This window comes from Octodon degus, unplaced genomic scaffold, assembly GCF_000260255.1.
Source record: "Octodon degus isolate 3935 unplaced genomic scaffold, OctDeg1.0 scaffold00072, whole genome shotgun sequence".
Lineage (NCBI taxonomy): Eukaryota > Metazoa > Chordata > Mammalia > Rodentia > Octodontidae > Octodon > Octodon degus.
In genome coordinates this window covers 2,269,924-2,283,895 of record NW_004524648.1, presented here as the reverse complement: position 1 = coordinate 2,283,895, position 13,972 = coordinate 2,269,924, and positions in this window count along the sequence as shown.

The following is a 13,972-nucleotide window of genomic DNA, read 5'->3' as shown; positions in this document are numbered from 1 at the left end:
AGCTGCAGCCCCAGACCTTTTTGTTTTTTATTTTGAGATAGTCTTGATAAGTTGCCGGGACTGGGCTGAAACTTTCAGTCCTCTTGGCTCAGTCTCCCAGGGTTCTGGGATGACAGGTGTGCACTACCACTCCCAGCTACTTGTGCGCACTCGGTCTAGTAGCAAAGAAATAAATATAGCATGTGGCAAAATGCTTGGTGCTGGAAGAAAGGGACAGATCAGTAGAGAATTTTAGGGGAGGGAGAAGCACCTTCCAAAAGGAAGGGACCGACCATCAGGGAAAGCTTTGGAGTGTAGCACTCTTCTCTAGCTTCTCAAGAGTGAATCAGGGGACAATATCCGGAGCCCTGAGAGTGGCAAGAGCAAAGAAGGAGGGGGACTTGGAGAAGAGCCAGACCTATGTTGGGTGCCAACTGTTGGAGATTTGCTGATGAGCTCTGCTGGGCAGCAGGGGACAGGCAGTAGTGCTTATGTGGAGCCAGGGTTGTGGAGAGGGTCCTCAGGCCGGCAGAAGGAGGGCGAAGAGCAAGGGAAACCACGTAGGACAGAGTGTGGTCAGGGAGTGGTAGAGGCCATACCTGGGGAGCGTGAGCAGCCTTTCCCCCAGACTGCATTGCATTTACAGCTTTTTTTTTTTTTTTTTAAAAAAACAGTTGAAATGTTTTAGTTAAAATATTTTCCCGCTTTTAAAATGACTGTATGTTTGATATGCATTTATGTCTGGTCTCTCACACCTGTTGCTTTTGAATGGCCACCCCAGGACCCCACACCAGCCCCAGCCATGCTCCCCAAAGGGGCTTCTTGCAGCTGAGATACCAAATAACGTGGCTGCTAGCATATTTCTAAAGTTGAGACTAAAATATATGTTTGTCACGCTGGTAACATTATATTGAGTATGTTGGGTTTTTTTTTAAATGTTTTTATTTTGCAGTTACAGGTTTATTTTCCTCATATCCCTTCTCTTGAGCTTTCTAAAGTATTTTCTGTCACTTAGCGTGGGACTAACTCTAACTAGCTTAAGCAAGAAGGGTGTCTCGGTTACTTTTCTCTTGTTGCTGGGACTCAATACCTGACACCCATATCAAAGAAGGAAAGGTTTCTTTAGCTCTCAGTTTGTGGAAGTTTTAGTCCATACTAGGCTGGCTCCAAGGCAGAGCGGCACATGGCAGAGGGCAACTGTTCATGATAGTAAAAAACAGCTAAGAGCAAAGTGAGGAGCAGGGGCTGCAGCAGCTAGCAAGCCTCTCTCCTTTCCTTACGTTGCATTCAGTCTCCCTGCCCCAGGGCCGGTGTAGCACACACCCCCATAATCCCAGCATTGGATCATGATAATCATGAACTCTAGAAGCCCTCCCCAGTGGCTGCATAAGGCCTTGTGGGGACAACTAGACACAAACAATAACAAAGGGAAATGAATCTGTTGGTTGGGCAGTTTGGGAACTAAAACTGGTGCAGGCATGGGTGGATCCCACCATTGCCAATGTCACTGAGATTATGTATCTCCATCTCTTAGCAACCCACGTTTCATCGCTGACTGCTTCTCTGTTGGCCACCCCACGCAAACATTGTTCACAGACAAAGGCTGTTTTCTGAGGCACTCGGGCAAGAGCGCAGGTAAAAGCCCTGTGTCACATGCCCAGCCCAGAGCCAGGCACTGCCCAGGGAGTGGGCATATACTAATTGCTAGCTCAAATTACATTTACCCTTGAGGAAGAGGAAGTAGGGGCCAGTTTTCTGTTCTTCTGGCCCAGAGGAGGAATCATTCTCAAAGGAATGCTGGGCAGGCAAGAGGGAGGTTCAGGATGTAGGGCAGCAGAGGTGGCATGTCTTCTCCACACACCAGTGCACAGTACACTCTGGAGGCCCAGCCTTGAGGCTGCTGTCTGTGTAGCGGAAGGGTAGCATCCCCGTAGTGCTGAGTGTGTGAGGTACATGCACACCTTCATGTCTGGCCCATTTGCTTCTTCTAGTGGAGGAAGCAAATGCCATTTGCATGCCATTTGCGGCCATTCCATGCCACAAGCTGCTGTGAGCACATGGAAACCACCCTTATATCACTGTGCTTGACCCAGGTGTCCAAAGTCATGCTGGTCTGTGACGTCACTTGACTGCTTCTCTCTGGATCTCCAGATCTGCTCTGACATCTACAGCGGGCCCTCTCCCTGCTGGGGTTCATGTCTCTTCCCAATGCTTCATTTGCTTGCTGTATCACCTAAATTTCTAAATTAGTCTGTCCAGCCTGTGGTCCTGCCAGGGGAGGACAAAGTGGCCAAGCTGGACTGTGGCAAAGGAGGCTCTTCTCTTGCATTGCTTCTGAACTTAGAGCATTCATAACCCAGAGGACCAGCTGTGTCCTGGCACAACTGGGTGTGTGGTAGCTGTGTCCTGCAAACTCAGAGACAAGTTGTACACTGTCTCCCCTCTAATGTGCCTTAGCACAGATAGTACTTCTTAATTTTTGTTTGTTTGTTTCTGCAGTACTAGGATTGAACCCAGGATCTTGTACGTGATAGGCCAGTACTCTACCAGTGAGTTACCTCTTTTCCCAGTATACTTACTTCTCAGCTTCTTTTCAGCAGTGGTGGGAGTGGGGTGGGTCAGTAGTGGGAATTGAACCCAGAACTTTTATACTAAGCTACCTCATTGACCCTTTTTAAGTTTTACTTTTGAGACAGGGCCTTGCTAAAGTGCTCACACTTGCCATCCTCCTGCCTCAGCCTCCCTTAGTGCTGGGTTTTTATCTGAAGTTTTTTTTTTTTTCCAAATGAAATCTTACCTGGACGCCCTCTATATAAAGCAGACAAAAGCTCAGTTGCTTGTGATTGGGCTGGAACATGGCCTCTGCTTATTCTCACTTTTGCTCTTCTGTCTCAGTAGCCCTGAAGAGGTACTTGATGTCCCCAGGCCTCTGTAGTGTCCAATTTGAGAACCTCTGGGTGATAATGTCCATCTATCCCTCTCACTAACACCTGTTCTAATTCCCCATGGGGATCAGGTCGCCAGCGTTGTGTTTTTCTTATCACCAAAACATTTTCTTCCCTTGCTAGCTTGTTTGTACTATGAAAAGGTCAACAGGGAGATCCTTGTCATCTTCCTTCTCACGGCAGGTGGATGTCAGGATGTGAGTGGTCCTCAGATGGCCCGGTTTCGCTCCCCGTGTGCTCCACAAAGTGCCTTTGGGAGGCCCTTTCATCAGAGGGAGCCCCACCCTTGGCAGCAGAGGCCTGGGGAAATTTTGAGATGCTGACCTCCTGTGTACTACCACTGTCTGTGAGCAGTATTTTGGAGACCTTTTCAAAGTGCCATTTCTAACAAACAAAAAATTCTTGACATTCGTTAAAGTATCATGTCTGGAAAAAACAACACCAAAAAAGATGCAAACATTTCCCAAGAGGGCCTCTCCTGATAGGAAAAGTGCCATGCCTGTTCAGTGATGAGGCTGCATCCCTGAGATTTGTGGCCTTGGCCAGGCTTCCATCCACCAGGGCCAAATCCAGGCCTTGGTTTGGCTGCAGCTGGGCCCTTCTGGTGGCTGCCACTGTTGACATAAATCCCAGTGTTTCAGGTGTGCACCTGGAGTTCCTGGGTGCCCTTGACAACAGGGTGTAGGAGTGAGGCCCCTCCTCCCCTCTGGGCTAGCCCTCCCCCCACACCTGCAGTCCATGGACCCTGGCTTCCTGGTAAGGTATTCCTGGGTGTCAGGGCTCTGCGGGCCCAGGAAGATGCCTTCGTGACTGGAGTCACGGTCCTAGTTCCTGCAGGCTTTCTGGAACTTTGCTCACCCCTAGGGAAAGATGTGCATCTGTGCTGGGAGTGTTTAGTTAATGGTGGCTGCCGGATGGGCCTGGATTTTCCTGGCAGCCCCAGTCCTGAAGCGGCTGCAGTTGGAATTGGGCCAGGAGCCGTGTGTCTCCCCAGACAATCTGAAACTGCACCATGCTTTGCAGTAGCCTGGTGGACGGGGCTGCTTGGGGTGCTGGGTGGACAGGGTGTGTGTTTTGATGGAAAGTTGAGCAGCAGGTGGGCCTGGGGCCAGGTGGAGGATGGGGGCCATCATCCAGCAACCTGGACAGTGTTGTCAGGTGGATACTCTTGTTGCGTGTCACCACTGTGTGTAGGATGGGCAAGGGCTGCAGGATCCCTTCCATTTGGATCAGAGCAAGACTGTGACAAGTCCCTAGATAAGCATGGGACAAGGCAAAAAAACCAACCCAAGGACCACCAAGGAGGCAAAAATACATAGACGAGGTAGCATCTGTTGCTGTGCTCCAGTATGTTAAGTGGTGTACAGGTGAGACATTAAGACATTGAATGATTTAAGACATTTTAGTGACTATTTTCATGTGGATTGGAACATAACTTGTTTTTTCAGTTGCCTCTTAATTATGGCAAATAGTATGGCTTGTGGTAGGGACACAGAGAAGTTTCTTCTGAAAATAATTTTTTTAGGTAAAAAAGTAATTTTTTTAAGTCAAGTGAGTTGACTTAAAGGAAAATATTTAGTATGGTACGGGAGCTGCCTAGGGAACAGCAGGTACAAGAACGCCTAAGGCGTGGAAGCAGCACGCTAGAAGTCAGATGAGATGAGAAAAGGGCTCAGGTGGTTGGGAGGAGCAGGACCCAGCGGGCTGGAGCTAGAGGGAAGGCCCAGACAGACAGGGCCAGAAATGTGGGTGCACATCATGGTGTAATCCACTTTGGTTGTGACAGATGAGTCAGACAGGGACAGAGAGTGAGCTTGGATTGTATTATAGAAGGCCATCAATCTCAGGATTGGACTCTGAACTTAATTCAAAAGATAGTGGGAGCTGTTGAAGGTATTAAGGAGTGAAATGGATCTTGGCTGTCCTTATTTGTGATAGGTACCAACACTGAGGAGGGATAACCAGTCAGGGGCCTAAGTAAAAAGATTATTAAAGGGTTAAGGTAGGGCCACCAGCACATAGCACTTCTCCTGCTCGCTCTGGCATGCCGCTTAGAGGTTTCAGAGAAAGGCGAATGTGAGGTGGCTGAGTCAAGCCTTGGTGTGCCTGTGTGGGGACAGTGGATTCTGGGCAGGGGTTCAGGTCAGAGGCTGGAGATTGAGACCTGGGAAGAGAGGGGCCCTCTCCTGGATGGGCTGGGGGGAGAGGGGAGGAACGGACTCTGTGACCTGTTCCTGGTTTCTCCTGGCCTAGCACAGAATGTTCTGGAGGAAGTGGGTAGGGTTGGCTGAAGGAAGCTCCGCAGGGCTGGAGTTCTTGTGGGAGCAGGAAGTGTGCTGCTTCCTGCCTGTGTTTTACCTAGCAGGCTTGGCCGACCGCCCAGGCCAGACATCATCAGCAGGGCCTGGGGTGATCTCAGTCACTTTTTTTCCCTCTCACTTTTCTTTCTTCTAATTTGGAGAATTCCACCAGGACTTTGAACAGCAGATTGGAGTATATTTCTTTCTTTCCTCCTCCTCCTCCTTTTCTTTTCTTTTCTTTTCTTTTTTTTCTCCTTTGAAGGCCTACCATGTACCAGATGCTGTTTGGGCATTTTAGTTCATTCTTACAGGTTCCTTGGACAAGGCTGGTGAGGGCGATGCTACTGCATGTGATGTACAGAGCAGGAGTAGGGAGTGGGGAGGCTCCACAAGCCCCGGGTAATACAGTAGTTCAGCCGCAGAGTCTGATTCCAAACTTACACTGTGTGTTGAAGAAGTAGCCAGACTGTGGACACAATAGCTTGGAGCTAGGTGGCATACACCTGTAATACCAATTGTTTGGGAGGCTGAGGCAGGAGGATTATGAGTTCAAGGCCAACCTGGGCAACTTATTGAGACAGTCTTTTAAAAATAATAATAAAAGGGATGAGGACTAGCTCAGGGGAGGAGTGCCTGTCCAACTTCATGAGGCCTTGAGTTCAGTCCCATTAGCCCCACCCCATCTGTCTGTGTTTCTCAGGAGTGCTGACCATACCCTGGTTGTCTTGGGGCAGGGTGACTCGAGTTGTGCTGTAAGTAAGAAGTCCTGTAAGCAGCTGCTGCTGCCAGCGTTACAAAAAACTGGGAGTTTGCACATTCAAAATGTTCTGAACATTTTGTTCTGATCATCAGTGTTCCTGGAAGATGTTTCTGGGAGGGTGTCACCTACGGTGGGAGATTATTGTTAAAATAATTAACATCCAGCAGGGTAGTGTGTGAACAATTGACCTTGGAGATCCTTCACCTTTGGGCTGGCTGTTTCTAGCCACCCGCTAGCGTGGATGTTGGAGAATCCGTCATAGCCCGGGAGAAAGGTCTGTACTGTTTACTTTCTCATCAGTCCTACTGCAGGGAAACTTGAGAATCAGTGTGCATCCAGCTCTTATTACAGCTCTTTCTGCGTGTGTGTGTGTGTGTGTGTGTGTGTGTGTGTGCACGCGCACACATGTGTGTTTCTGTCTTGCTCTGCCAAAAGTTGGTACCAGGAGCCATGACTTCCAGGTAGGGCTAGACTGCCCTGGCAGGTTTCCTTCTGGCCTCACTCTGCCTAATCAGCCTCATTTTCTTCAATGTTGGCTCTGAAGTTTGGAACAGAGAGACTGTAGGTTTGTACTTCTGTGATGCCTGGGCCCAGAGTTCCTGCCCTTTGGAGCCTTCTGGCACTGCATGGAAAGGCAGCTTCCACACAGGTTGAGAACTCTGGGCTCTGTTGTTCTTGGTGTAGCTGCAGCCTTCATCAGCGCCATTGCCTGGTTCATTCAGGATTCATCCCAGGCACTATGAAAAATGCACGGAGTGTGTGGAGCAAGCACAGTAGAGGTGACCTGTCTCTCCATGGGCCGTACAGAGATTAACAAGGTAACAAAGAAATAAATGTGCAGGTTCAAATTGTGATATATGAAATGAAGAAAAAGAATGGAGAGCTAATATTGTTGACCTTTCTGTCTTCTGCACTAGGCTGTGTCACCAGCAAAGGCCACATGGTAGGGACCATGGGGACAAAGAAATAAAGATGCAGACACTGCACATTCCTTGTCCAGCGCAAGACAAGTTTCTCTCGTTCATTGATACAAAAGCATTCTGAAGAGCATGACTCAGAGCAGATGTAACGTCCATGGCAGGGCAGGATTCCTTCCCATTGCTGAAGACGGTAGTTTCTTTCTTCACTGTAGAGAAGAACATTTAAAAATTAGGAACAGTTTTCATTGCACGTGGTAGCGTTTTAAAATGTTTTTGAATTGTTTTAGGTTTATAGAAAAAAATGGAGTGGAAAGTTCAGAGAGTTCCTGTAGACCTGAGCAACCCCAGTTTCCTGCTGTACTGCTAGACCGTGATGCAGTATGTTTGTTATAATCAATGAGCAGGTTTTGATACATTCACAGTAGCTAGAACCCTAGCTACCTTAGGGTTCACTCTTGGTGTTGCAGGTTTTGAGGGTTTCGGAACATGTGGAAGGACATATTTCTATAGCTGGAGTATGGCAGGGGGCAGTAGTTTCATTGTTCTAAAAAACCCCTGCACGCCAATTATACATCCTTCCCTCTCCCTGCAAATCTCTGATCTTCTCACTGTCGCCATAGTTTGACCTTTTTCAGAATATCACATAATTGGGCTCCTACAGTATGTAGCCCTTCAGACTGGCTGCTTTCACTTGACGATCTACATTAAGAATCCTCAGTGTCTGTGGCTTGCTGGCTCTTTTTTTGTGGGGGGGGGTCAGCTCATAAATTATAAAATACATCACCAAAGCTTCATAAGCTGGTATTTTATATTGGTTCTGAGCCTGCTGTTTGCTGACAGAATAGACATTAATGAGTTTTTGTAAATTAACCATTTAAGTTTAAGCCATTGCTGTGGCACATAACAATATGTGCCCATCCAGTGAAATTGTGGGGCTCGCCTCGTAATGCTGTGTGTGGGATTTACTGACACGCTTTCCTGGGAAAGAACTTAGCCTAAAGCAAGATTTAAGCACACACATGTATTGTGAGGTGCTGGGGATGAGACCCAGGGCCTCCCACATAGGAGGCAAGCATTTTACCACTGAGCCACAGCCCCACTCCCAGCACATAAAATTTGATCCAGTTGACAGCCCATAGTTCTCATGGAAGAACTGTGAGGACTCACATAAAGTGAAACCAACTATTCAGAAGTACCCCTCATCTAGCTCCATAAAAAGGACCTGCTTTTACAGAAAGGGCTACAAGTTAAATGAGGAAAGCCACCTCACAACTACTCTCTAAGGTGTTTTGTATTTTTCCAAAGTTAAAAATGTCAGGGAAAAGCAGTTTTTGGATTTCAGGATCCCAGATGACTGCAAGAAGTATTCAGGGGTGATGTTGGGTCAGGAAAGAAAGGGAAATGCGTGGATCTAGTAGCCATGGGGAGGTAGCTGGTGGTCAGTGCCTAGGGGCTCAGGAGAAGCACTATGGCCATGTCTGGGAATATTTAGAGAGGGCCTTAAAATGCTGAGAAGCCCATGTATCAGATGCATACTGTTCTTGCTGTATTATTTTGTGTTCTTTCTAGGTGATGAGGAAAATTAAAATTGTTGTTAATAGCTAGAGTACCATGGATGATTGTGTTGGAGGTTTTTGCTTCGTTAGTTGATCTTTCTTTCCTCCTTCCCTCCCTTGTTTCCTCCTTCCCTCCTTCCCTTTCTTTCTCTCTTCTCTCCTCACCTCTCCTCTTCTGCTCCCTCCTCCTCTCTTCCCCTCCTTCACCTCCCTTCGCGCCTCTCTCACTCCCCTTCTCCCTATCCCCCAGGGATTAAACCTAGGCCTTTGCACCACGCGCTGTACCACTGAACAACATCCCCAGCCCTGGGATGATTATATTGTGAACCAAAAAAAAAAATACTGAAAAAACATCACTTCTAATTAACATAGCTAATTGTATAGGTTTTTTGCATACAAAAACTAATTTGTGGCTAAACGAATATCTTTATTTTTCACCACTTTTGATTCCTCAAATGAAAAAGGGAAGCAGGCTTTCTGTGACCTCCAGTGCACTGTTTATTTTCCACAGTAGGTTTATTTGTTTTGCTATTGCTTTTATGTACACCAAGTTAAATGTTGGTTACTTTGTGTCAGTTTAGCGAGATAAAGATGACATCAGCAGCAAGGTCTAATGTTCACTTGTCCCATGACGCCTTTCTTCCAAGTGAGCTAATGGGGTGAAACAGGTTCCACCTTCTCCTTGTTCAGTGAAGATAAATGCCTTCTCGGTCAGAGTAAGGGAGGCTCAGTCATCGCCTGGCCCAGTGTCCTCAGCCTCCCATGACAGCACTGCAAGCCTGTTCTCACCGCTGATTGTATCTCACCTCGGGGACATGCTGTATTTTCTTTACCTATTGAAGGCGATCTCAGTTGCTTTTAAGTTTTCACAATCATGAAGAAAACTCTTACAGACTTTAGTGTAAATTCTTGTGTGGACATAACTTCAGTTTGTTTTGATAAATACCAAGAAGAGCAATTGCTCAATCATATTGTGAGGCTGTAATAGTCGGCCCTTCTCCGTGGTTTCACTTTGGAATTTGCAGGTATCCATTGTCCACTGTGATTCAAAAGTATTACAATGATACAATGAGGGAATTAAGATATTGAGAGAGAGAGTGAGAGACAGACAGGGTGAGAGAAACCACACTCACATGTTTTACTGTGTATCATTGTAATTGTTCTGTTTTATTAGTAACTATCATTAGTAATCTCTTACTGTGCCTATGGTAGGCTTATATGCATAAGAAAGAACATAGCAGATATAGAGCTCGGTAATATCTATGATTTCAGGAGTCATCACAGATCTAGCCCTGTATCCTTGCAGATGACTGCTCCTTCATTTTGTAAGAAACAGCTTTCCAAAGTGGCTGCGCCATTTTGCAGTGAAGGAGCGTTCCAGTTGCTCCACAGCCTCACCAGCATTTGGTTTTATCAGTGTGTTTTGGAGTTTGGCCGTTCAGTTAGCTGTGTAGTAAGTAGTATCTTGTTTTAATTTGTAGTTCTCTATTAAAATGATGTTGAACATCTTTTCATATGCTTGCCATTCATTTATCTTCTTTGTGAAACTATCTGTTCAGGTCTTTTCGCTTCCTTCTTTTTCTTTCAGTGCTGTTGAACCCTGGACCTCACATAGGCTAAGCAAGTCTTCTACCACCGAGCCACCTACTCCAGCCCCTGCTCCAATCTTCTGCCCACTTTTAGCTGGATTGTGTATTTCCTTGCTTGTGAAGGGGTTTTATCTCTCCATTTAGAATCTTATTCACTGTCACTGATTCCTCAGAGGGGGTTGGTGTTATGTGAGATAACTGGGATGGGGAAAGGCCCCAAACACCTGTCATTCTGTTTAGCAAAGAACTGAAGTATTATCTTTAAGTAGTGAAGCCCTCAGATGTCTCTGAGGTTAAAAGAGGTTGGAATTCACATTCTAGGGCCTTACCAACTGTGTGACTTACTCAAGCCATTTACCTCTCTGAGCCTCAGTTTGCTTAGCTGTTAATTAGGAAAGTAAAAGTCTGTCTCCTAGGGATGCTTTAAAATGTACAGGAGATGATTCTATAAAGTATTTGGCACTAAGCCTGGCAGGCAGCAAGTGCTTGGTAAGTGACTATTCTGCAAACCGATACTCAACAGGCATGCATTTTTACTTCCCCTGCAGTGTATTTCCCTTGTATCCCTGCCCTTGACAGCCAGGTCCCATCAGAATCCTCTCTGTCCTTACAGTGCAGAGTTGGGGTGTGTACAAGGAGGAGCAAGCTATGTTCCAGCAGGCACTCTTCTCAGCCTCAGGGGTCCAGCTCTCAGCCCCTGTCACTTCTGTCGCCAGCCACTTACATCCCCCCCTACCCTCATCCCTTCTCCTATATACCGTGTCTCCAGAGCTGCTGCTTTTGTTCCTCCCAACAAATATGAACACCCCAGCTACTCCCCACATGAGCCTCTCTGGAAATGATCCTCCAGGCAGTCATGTGAGGGAACCCTGGCTGATGTTGGCGAGACATCAGGGAGGCTGGAAGGTGACCAAGGGGACAGAGCCTCTCAGTGGTGGCTCTGAACATTCTGGCTGTGACACCTCCACATAGGCTGCTTCCTCTGACATAGACCTTCTGGTCACCAGCCCTCTGCCATGCCTAGCAATGCAGGCTTCTGGGCATTTCCCACAATACCAAAGGGGAAGGCCTGGAGTGCCCAGGGTATACTTGGGAGAGAGAGCTGTGCCTTCCGAGGTTCCTCCTGCTGTGGTCAGACAGGCAGCAGGGCTGCCATGGTGAAGGGCCAGTGTGACAACAGTGCTGCTCCCTGCCAGGGAAGAAGCTTGGGGGGTAAGATCGTGGTGGGGAAGAGACAGGAATTATACTATTGTGAGTTGACCTGCTTTGTTAAGTGGTTCAAATGAAGTTACTCATCTCAGATGCTTAGAGCTACAGACATTCAGTGTTAAAGGTGAGACCTTATCCCTTGCCCTCCACCCACCTTCAGTTCTTCAGAGGAGCTCAGGGGTTGGCTGCATTTTTGAAGAGGGCTTCTGCAACGCAAGGAAATGAGCTGCTGGTTCAGTTTAGTGGTGCAGTGTTTATTTATTCCTCCTACCTGTGCACTTGTGAATACCAGGAATCCCAAGGCCATTAATACAACTATGATAATGGTGACAGTGACAGTGATAATCATGGCAGTGATGGTGATAAATAGTGACAGGGATGGCAGGCTTGCGCTGAGAGGGCACTGTATTGTAGGACTTGAATGGTTGAAATTAGGGTGTCGCTTCCTCCGAGCTTCACAGTTAGATTGGACAATTCTGTCACGGGGGCTGTTCTCTTCATTGGGGGTGTTTAGCAGCATCCCCAGCACCCCCCCACTGGATAGCAATCAGTACTGCCCTCTCAGTGTCTCCAGACATTTCCAGATGTCTTTTGGAAGACAAGATCACCCTGACTCCGAAGCATGGATCTGACAGTTTCTTTTTCTCGACAGCCCTGGCAGGCAGCTAGCTGTTCTATAGGTGAGGCAGCAGTAAGGCTTCAAAATGTGAAGGAAGTTGCCTGAGGTCCCTCAGCTTATAGTTCAGAGCCACAGTGTGAATCCTAGACTTGTGGCCAGTGCCCTTTAGTACCTTAGAAAGAAAAAAATTCCTCAACCTCTTGGCAGGGACAGCAGAGTATGTGTCAGGGTTGGTGCCTACATGGTCAGCACGGGCACTCATTGTCAGATCCACCCATTGTCAGAAACACATTGCTGTGTTTTAGGACCTTATAAATACAGGAGCTGCAGCCTGTTTTCTGATTTGGTTTGAACCTAAGACGGCGAAAGTGTGTAGGGACTGTGTCCACAGGCCCCACGCCTGCACCAGGACAGAGGAACCCTCTGACTTCTCCTTCCTTTGGGTGCCCATTCACCTACTTTGTCACCTGCAGCCACCGTGGGGAGGAGGAACAGGGAAATGGGACCTCCTGAATTTGCCGATTTCTCCCCCAAGGCTGAGTCTAGGTCTGTGGGTTGAATGCCCCAAATATCCATTTGTAGTTTTATAATCATTTATTAATTTAAAAATGTACAGTGTAGTTGAAAGAATTTTACAGTGAACACCTGTGTGCCTCCCACTTAGATTCTGTTGCTAACATTTTCCCTGTCACTCATTGCGTGGCTCCTGTCCTGGAGTCCAGCTGGATCGGGTGGGTCAGTGAGTAGGCTTATACATTCTCTAGGAAGCTGGATGTGGTGACATAGGCCTGTAATCCCAGCATTCTGGGAGGCTAAGGCAGGATCATAAGGTAGAAGCCAGCCTGAGTAACTTAGCAAAATAGCCAGAACTTGTCAAAAAAAAAAAAGGTTTAGTGCAAAGCCCCTGAGTTCAAATCCTAATAGCACCAAAAATCCCATTAGAATAATTAATAACCTTTACTGAACTGAATGTAGCTCTATATATGCAGCTCAAAATGAAAAAAAATTTTAAAAGACTAGGATAAAGCAGCCCTAGGTTCAATTTCCAGTACTGAAAAAAATACATACATAGTACAGTGGTCCTGGGACATAGGTGATCTTCATTAACCTGGTTGATGAAAAACAAAAACAAAACACAACAAATACCAAACCCTGGTGGATGGGTGTAACTCAGTGATAGAGCATGTGCCTAGCGTGTGCGAGGCCCCGGTTCAGTCCTCGGCAGCACCCCTCATGTCCCCCAGTATTATAATCCATGCTCTCTTAAAACATGAAAATAATACAGAGACACTGTTTCAAACAATGAAAATCATATAAATTGTTTGACAAAGAGAAGGCCACATCTGACATTCTGTAAATCAGCTTTTTTTTTTTTTTTTTTTTGCGGAACCAGGGAATGAACTCAGGACCTTGCGCTTGCCAGGGAAGCACTTATTCCACTGAGCCATCTCCTTGGCCCCTGACATTCTGTAAAATTCTCCATTCTCATCTTTGGTTTCCCCGTGTAGCGCCCCCCCTTTTGGAAATCAGCACAGACCTGGTGCACAGCTCCCACTGTCCACTTCCTTGGTGCACTCCTGCTGCTGCAGTGCAGATCCGCAGAGCACAAGGGAGGCCCACGGTGGCCCTGGCATTCCCTTTCCCCCTCAGTCCCAGGGGCTTTGTGCAGGGAAGAGGTGTCTTCCCTCAAGCACCAGCCTATGACCACGTGTTCTCTGGGTATAGGCGGTTCTAAAAATGTATATTTTTAGTATAAAGTTGCTTTATTTTTTTTGTGTGTGTGTGTATCTTAGGAAGGGTCTATAGGGTGTTCAGGGTCTCACTACTAGATCGGACTCATAGTGAGCCTCCTGTTTACAGCCTCCCAAGAGCTGGGATTACAGGCGCACGCCATCATGCCCAGTCTCAGTTGCCGTCTCAGCGCTCCCTGGGGGTGGGGCTGGGACTGTGGGGCCAGCACAGCAGGCCCAAGGGATTGAACCCCCAGCCCCTGTACCTGCTTCCAGGTGCTTTAATCCGATGAGCTATTTGGCCAGCCCTAAAGTTGCTTTTTTAATCATGAAATTTTTTAAGGTTTTTAGATCAAAACTTGAAA